At 45.7% G+C, this 8,302-nt stretch overlaps 1 non-coding gene across 1 annotated transcript; it reads left to right on the top strand.

The window, feature by feature from the left end:
* Nucleotides 1-503: 503 nt before the first annotated feature.
* Nucleotides 504-634, top strand: LOC116885043. The gene has a single exon (XR_004385929.1). It is a non-coding gene; the product is annotated as a small nucleolar RNA SNORA17 (small nucleolar RNA).
* Nucleotides 635-8,302: the final 7,668 nt, after the last annotated feature.

Genomic DNA, 8,302 nt, shown 5'->3' with positions numbered 1-8,302 from the left:
CGAGATAATCATTGGTGTCTAGATAGGAGGGAGCACACATTATCATTTTTCAGATGAGAAATCTATGGTAGAAAAAATGTGGCTTGCCTACGGTCACAAACTAAAACCAAACTGGTATGGGAGAGAGAGCGCCCACGTGCTTGTCGCAGGAGCTGTGTCCCTGTGAGGGTCTGCATTACAGATCTCTGAATCGATTTAAAAACATGTTCACTCTTGTGCTCCCTTGGATCTGCAGTTTGACATCGTGACAGCAATTTGTGTCCAAACTGAAGCAGTGATAAGGCACCACTATTCCTTCTTTTGTTCTTCTCAGTGTCAAGGATTTTGTTCTCTTATTGTCTATCTCAAAATGCTCTTCATTTAAACTCTTGGTGAGTAAGAAGAAAATCACAATATCTAATCTCTAGAGATGGAGTTTCATTTCAAAATACAGCAACGCTTTGCAGAATGGATATAATAATAATAATAATAATAATAATAATAATAATAATAATAATATTTATCTTGCCTCCAGGGGCATTGCGGGTATGGGTGCTGTATCCTATTGTGTCAGTAGGTGGCAGAGAGGAGAGAGGTTATGTCTATGCTCAGTGTTCTGACCTGTGGGCACCTGAATGATTAGTAGCCTAACATTCCCTAAAAAAACCGAGCCTGAGACCCACCAGCCAGGCGCCATGCAGGCCCTGACTGGTTCCCAGAACAGAGAGCAAGCTGGAGACTAGAAGAACCCACCTGAGACTGTGAGCCCAAGACAAACGACCCCGGGGCTACTCAGATAGCCTGTGGGAACCAAACAAGGAGCTAGCTTGAGATGACCTCCAGTCTGGCACTGCACATGCGTGAGTGGGGCAGAGCACTCCTGAGATGACCCCGGATGCTCAGAGACCCTGGGTGCCACTAAGAGGAGTAAGTAAGGGTGGAGAAATGAAAGAGAGAGAAAAACAGGAAGACGTGAGCATAATGAAGAGGGGCAGAACTGGAGAGTGAGGAGAGGTGAGTGAGGAACAGACTGATGATGAGTAGCTGGTAATGCCACCTGGGACCATGGCGGGGTCCTGTCCTGAGCTGCCACCAGGGGGCACATGTGTGTCCATGGCCCTGCAGCAGCAGGGCTCTATCACCACTAAAGGCCAGATGAATGTCCCTGGTCTGGGCTACAGCCTGGGGACCTGTTGATGTTTGAGGGTTGTGGAGAACTGGCCCCACTCCTCGCCTGGGCATCCTGTGGGAGACGGCCTTGGCGTGGGGATGAAGGTTGGAGGGCTGATCCCACTCCTAGCCAGTTGCATTCTGGGAGAGAAGGCCCTGCACATTGTGGGAGTAGCCGGTGAGCTGACTCGGGGATATGAGTGTGGGAGAGCTGGCTCTACAACATGTCTGCTGTGCAATGGGCAATGGAGAGAGGTACTCCCTTACCCTCCTCCCTTGCCTCCTATAGCAGGCAGGAGAGCTGGCTGTCCTTGCCCCTCACCTGCTGCAGCGCTGGGGAGAATGGGACCTGCACCTCACCTGGGCAGCACAGGAGAGCTGGTCCTGGATGTGTGGGTTGCGGGTGAGCAGACTCCGGGGCATGAACACAGAAGAGTTAGCTCTGCCTCTTGTCTGCTGGGCAGACAAGACATGGGGAGGGAGAGACATCCTCCTCCTCTCCATCATCCATTGCCACCTATGGCAGGCAGAAGAGTTGTCCATGGGCACCAGAATAGAGCTGGCTCTGGTTGTGAGTATTGCTGGCGAACAAGCCTGGAGGTGGGAGAGTGGGAGGGCTGGAGGGCTGATCAGCACCAATACCTCTCGGGCCCAGATTCGGGGCTTTGAATGGCCCTCCACCCCCACCCCACCGCGTGCACCATCTACGAACTGCTGGAGCACATGAAGGGGTTTGGTCCTACAGATCCAAAGCTATAGGATCTCCATGACACAGGGAAATAACAGGATATCCAAGAGCAGTTCCAGTGAGGTCCCAGTATTGATAGAGTAGCAGAAACCAAAGACCTCGTACCAGACAGAATCATTGCAATGGGCATTTGCAAGCAAACAGGTATGCACAAGGGGGCTGGAGAGATGGCTCAGCGGTTAAGAGCACTGACTGCTCTTCCAGAGGTCCCGAGTTCAATTCCCAGCAACCATCTGTAATGGGATCTGATGCCCTCTTCTGGTGTGTCTGAAGACAGCTACAGTGTACTTATATATAATAAATACACTGTGGGACACACCGACAAACTACAGCTTCCACAATAATAAGATGTTTTTCCTCTGTTGGGAGGGAGGTTGCAAGCCTGGATGGTGGGCATAGGGGAGGGGGAGGGCGAGGGGGAGGGGAGTGGGATTGGGATGCCTAATATGAAATTCACAAAGAATCAAAAAAATAAAATCCGTGTCAAAATTATCACTATCTTATCCAATACTAAATTCTAGGGCTAGAGGGAGAACCCATACCTCACAATGGCTTAAAATTACCACAGAATTGAACTCAAGGGTCCCATCTCCTGGCATGCCAGGTTGAGTCTTCCTGAATGAACAGCAAACAGGGCCTACATACCCATTTCACAGGGTCACTCTGCCAGATGAAGTCCCAATTTTTATTCTTTCATGTAACTCAATTATTTCTGAGAGAAAAATACAACAGTTAAAACTTGGAAAGCATGTCAGGGGCAGGTCAACAATCAAGAAATAAAATGGCAGCTGAGTCCTGAAATTAAAAGGTTTCCTTACAGAGCAGAAACAAACTGTCAATAAAGCGAAGAAGAGTCCCCCAGAGTGGGAGACAAGCTTTGCCAGCTACACCGCAGGCTTGGGATTCGTGTAGAATATACAAATAATAATAATAATAAAAATCCAACTATTAAGAAAACATATCAAACAGTTAAGAAATGGGCTATGAGACCAGGCACTAATTCCAACAGAAGAACTTAAATGGCCAGGAATCCCTTCAAAGGACTCGGTGGCCCTAGTCCTTCAGAAAAGGCCTGTTAGAACTTCAAGCCCTGTCTCACCTTATTCCTAAGGGCCATCAGCAAGAGCACAAATGACAAGAAATGTGGATGTGAGGAACGTTTATACACTGCTGGTGAGAATGTCGATGGGCACAGTCATGGAGGAAATCAGTTTGGAGGCCTCTCAAAAACCTAGAGGTAAAGAATATCTCATGATCCAGCCACACCACAGAGAGACTTGCTGTCTTAGTCAGGGCTTCTATTCCTGCACAAAACATCCCAACCGAGAAACAAATTGGGAGGAAAGTGTTTATTCAGCTTACACTTCCACATTGCTGTTCATCATGGAAGGAAGTCAGGAGAGGAACTCACAAAGGGCAGGAACTTGGAGGCAGGAGCTTCAGCAGAGGCCATGAGAAGTGCTGCTTACTGGTTTGCTTCCTTCCCCTGGCTTGCTCAGCTTGCTCAGGGATGGCACCACCCACAATGGACTGGGCCTTTCCCGCCTTGATCACTAATTGAGAAAATGCCTTACAGCTGGGTCTCATGGAGGCATCTCCTCAAGGGAGGCTCCTTCCTCTGTGCTAACTGCAGCTTGTGTCATGTTGACACACAAACCCAGCCAGTACATTTGCCCATTTACATCCATTACCTCTCTATTCACAACATCCAGGAAATGGATACAGCCTGGATGTCCATCAACTGGCGAGGAGATAATAGAAATGCAATGCATAGTAACTCCGTGTAATTTCGCTCAGCCGTAGAACTGTAATTTAAATATTTTGGGGATAGGGGTTTGTCAAAAGGGTCGAGACCCACAGGTTGAGAATGGCTACTCTATACCTTGGAAAATCATTCTAGGCTTTCTTATGGTAGGCAAAGTTTTCTCTGTTTATCTTATTCGTGAATGACAAATTCACATGCACTGGCTAGTTTTTGTCAACTTAGCACAATCTAGAGTCACCTCAGAAGAAGGCATCTCCGTTGAGGCACTGTGTTGATCTGTGGGAGTATCTGCGTTCGGTGAATGATTGATGTAGGAGGGTTCAACCCATTTTGGACAGTTCCGAACCTAGGTTCAGGTGATCAATGAAATTATGGGAAGCAAACCAGGAAGCAGTTTTCCTCTGTGGTCCCCGCTTCAGTTCCTGCCTCCAGGTTCCTGCCCTACATTCCTGCCCTGTCTTGCCCAGATAATGGATGACAAGTGTAAGCTGAAATAAACCCTTTCCTCTCTAGGCTGCGGTTAGCATTTTACCACAGCCGAGGGAAAAGTAGCTAGCCACGTGTTTAAAGGGCTTACTTCCTATACTCTCCAAAGATAAGTTACAGAGATGCAAATGCCCAAAAGACACCCTGTGGGTTACCACATCCATAGGAGTTACTCAGTGTTTGCTGACAGGTCCAACTCAGACACCTACAGCACATTCAAAGGCTGGTGCTACACCAGATGATATTGTTTAAACATTAAACAGTGGATAGATGGAGTTAATTGTAGGCTATGAAATTCCCTCCCCCAAAAATAGGTAAAATTTAAAGGTTTTTTTTGCAATGTAAATAAAAGTAACCAAAATATTTAATTCATATTTAATATTTATAAACAACTATACTGCACTGTAAACTCGCACATGTAAACAGTATTGTATAATACTTAAATTTATGCACCCTTGTAAGAAACTCTGTAATTTTTTTTTCCTTTATATTTTGGGAGCCATCTAGAAATTATAACTTCTGGCCCATAAGCCAAAAATTAAACGGGAAATAAATGTTCTCAGAACAATTGATTTTTTTTTAAAAAAGAACTAACTGTGGGCTCTCAGTAGCCATGGGAAAATTATCAAACTGGAAAGAAAGACAGGTGTAAATGGTTCAGCTGCAAATGAAATTGATTGAAAGCTGGGGCGTGAGGCCGGCTCTGCTCACACACTTGGTAACTTCACAGTTCCCGTGCCTACAAGACTTACAGCTCCCGCCAGAGGGCAAGACCTCAGGATGAGCGCTGCAGGGCTGAGACATGAGTGCTCTGTGAATGTTTCAATTTCCACAGGAGAAGTAAGTGTCAAATTGGAACAGAATAGTGGAGTGTTCCTCAATGTTACTTAGATTTTTCCAATAAATCCACTCCTTGGAAATCCCGATTAACTAACAACCTGTTTTCCTCTGAGCGTTGAGCGCCGACAACAGATTAACTCCTATTTTATTTTCATGCACTTTTAAGCAACACTGAGCCTGCTGCTTTGTGAGCGTGAGATCACGCCAAGATTCACAAGGTGGCTTGGTTCATCCAAAACTCAAATACCTCTACTGTGGGACATGCATGGACAGCGAGGCGCTGGCGAATGCACCCGCAAACTCACGACATCTGATAAAGTACAAGTGTCTGAGGGAAATTCTACAGACGCGGGTGCCGCAGGGCTGCCTGTCAATCTTTCGTTAGTATTCGAAAGTCTCCCCTGTGGGATAAACACATAGTCTGGCATTGATATGAATGTAAATTTCTGCTAGTTCCTCATTAAAAATGATATTTTCAATAACAAGTATGCTTACACTCCTTTAATTTTAGAAAATTTGGAAAATCTATGAAATTCTCTTACAGAAGAGAATTTTTAAAACCTTTCAGTGCCAACCGACCATTAATACATTTTATGTCTTTGCTGGTCAGTTTACTTCTCTCTGTGCAAGTCTGTGTATTTCCAGTGATGCTGTTAAGTCCAAGTAACTGATGGAGCCTGTTTTCCACTAACCAGATCGTGACTATTTTGCGTGGCCCTTAGGAAGCATCAGTATCTCTGTGGGAGATGACAACTCACGTTTTGATAAATATCATACTCTTCAAAGTCTCCTCATCAGTTAGAGATGCATACAGGGGAGTGTCCAGAGGTGGGAGTAGCTTTATACAACACAAGAACAGGCAGCTGAGTGAGTGTCCATCACCACTGCGGTGGAAAGGGGAAACCATGTTCTTTGTTGATCTATGTGGAACCCAGCCTCACCACAAATATAACCACTTATATCTTGATGCTTTGGAAGTATTCTCTTCTTTCACATCTCTGTCCTTGGTAAACCTTAGTAAATCCACACAGTTGATTTGATTGTCCACTTGGGTCCACAGAACCATTCATGTCGGCGGCAACCTCGACCTGTGTGCTGCTACTAGCCTTTGGTCGAGGCTAATCTGGTATTCGGTCAGTGTCCATGCTTGTCGCTTAGCTCCCTGGGGCCTCCATGTCTTGTTTTCTCCTCCTGCCTTTCTCAGTCTCCTCCCCAGCCTGTTTCTTAACCTGTTTTCTGCTCTTATTTTAGGTAGATAACATCTTGCTTTCCATTCCACAGCCAGCCCTGACCATTGGTGTGCATGGTCAACCAGAATCTAGAATTCCCTAGGAGACAAGCCTCCAGGCATTCCTGTGAGGGATACCCTGGATTGGGTTAGGCTCTGGCAGGCCTTTGGGAGGTGATTGTGTGAACTGATATGGAAATGGTGAGCCCATTGCCTGAGTGGGGACTCTGGATTATACAGAATGGAGAGAAATCAGAGCCCCAGCACTCCTTGCTTTTGTCACAGGGTTCTATCACAGCACAAGGAAGATAACAAGACACCGGTGTGTTTTTGTTTCTTCTGGTGGGGGCAGTTTTCTGCTCATACCCACTGAAGAAATAAAGTTTCACAGATGTGAAAAACAAAGTTGTAAAAACAAGGTTTTGAGAAATACATCTGGTGGTCAGGATGCCTATGACAAACCTGTGACCTTTCTGAGAGATACAGCTGACGTCAGGATGCCTAGAGATACGATGAAGTTTTGGTGATCAAGATTCTGACTGAGCTAATTAAGCAATAACAACTGTTCTTGGAAAGGCCCCCTACCCCTCCCTATGGTAAATTCCAAGAACAACCGAAAGATGTCATCCTGACCCTGCCCGACCACCCAGTTCACCACCCCCTCTAAGGGAAGTGCTAACTTAGCCCTTTCCCAGTGATTCCCCGAGGCCAGGTGTAGGGCTGGATTTCTTCAAGAGCAGCCCTTTGAGCAGGGCCATTTTCTGTGAGAATAAGCCAGCTAACCCTGTTGCTGAAGTCTGCCCTCTGTAACGAATAAAAGTTGTGTGCTTTTGGGGTTTAGGGTTGCCTCTCCCTGCGTGGATGAGCAACTTCATGTACGTGGATTAAAAACCTTATACCCTCATGCTATTGCAGCAGTCACTTTGTCAATCTGTGGTCTGTGGGTGGCACTCCTGAGGTAAGGTCTTACAACACTACTGCTCAGAACAGCGTTGACTCTGCAGTGTGGCACTGAGCTGACAAGCACTGGCTTCCAGTCTCCTCATAACTACATGAGGCGAGTTCGCCTGGAGTTTGCTGAGTAATTGATCTGTGGATTGCACCATCTAAACTGTGGAATCCACAATACCCAGCAAGCTCTCTGCTGGCCGCTGGATAGTCTGTGGTTTCAGATGCTTCATAAAGGAGACCAAATCCTTTGTGTCCTTTACTAAACCAAGAAAAGATTCTCCTTGCGGAAGGATGGTGATGGTTAAGTTCAAGGAAGTGCTTCATTCTATAACTCGTTCATTACAAGTTCAGAGCAATAGTTTCACATGGCCTTGCTTTATCACAGGGCACACCTGTGGCCTCATCCTCAGGCCTGACCTAGAATGAACGTTTTTCCTGGATCACCAATTTGTCCCAAACCTATGTCTCTTCTTTGTGCCATTGTGTTCCTTATTACAGAGCCTTATGTACTATTCTATGGGACTTGGGGGGGGGCACATTCTATTCTTGATTCTAACTTTATTACATCTTTCTGGCAAAATATCTGAAACCATCTCCATACCTTAAGCTTTATTCCTAAAATCATCTGAATCAAACCGGGAATTCTACAGAGTCATTAATTCATCTAAACAGCATTGATTCATGAAATTTCATCTTCATGTTGATCTGTAGGAAACTTGCCCAACAGGGGGATAGGGGCAATCACCCAGGAAGTAATCATAGCAGAATATAGGCAGGCTTTCAGGATTCTCTCAGCAGATAACAATGTGCTCAATACCTGATGAGTGAGATAGACACACAGCTATAGGGTGAGAGGGGCAGCCATGTTCCTTGGAGAACATAACCAATGCTTGGGCTTCATTGCATTGAGAACTGAATTCCCCATTCCCCATGCTCCAAACCAGATAGGAATTATTAGTAGATTAGAGCTTTGTGGAGACTTAGATTGTTGTAGATGACCTTGAAGTATCATCAGCCATGTTATTAGCCATGCGTTGTCTGTCCCACATTTCACTAATATTCTTGCAGCTACCACTTTAAGTCCTTGGAAATGTTAGAAGCTCTACCAACCTGAAAGCTATGACTGTCCTCAGAG

The sequence above is a fragment of the Rattus rattus genome, chromosome 15, assembly GCF_011064425.1.
Source record: "Rattus rattus isolate New Zealand chromosome 15, Rrattus_CSIRO_v1, whole genome shotgun sequence".
Classification (NCBI taxonomy): domain Eukaryota; kingdom Metazoa; phylum Chordata; class Mammalia; order Rodentia; family Muridae; genus Rattus; species Rattus rattus.
This window is presented reverse-complemented; position numbering and strand designations above follow the sequence as displayed.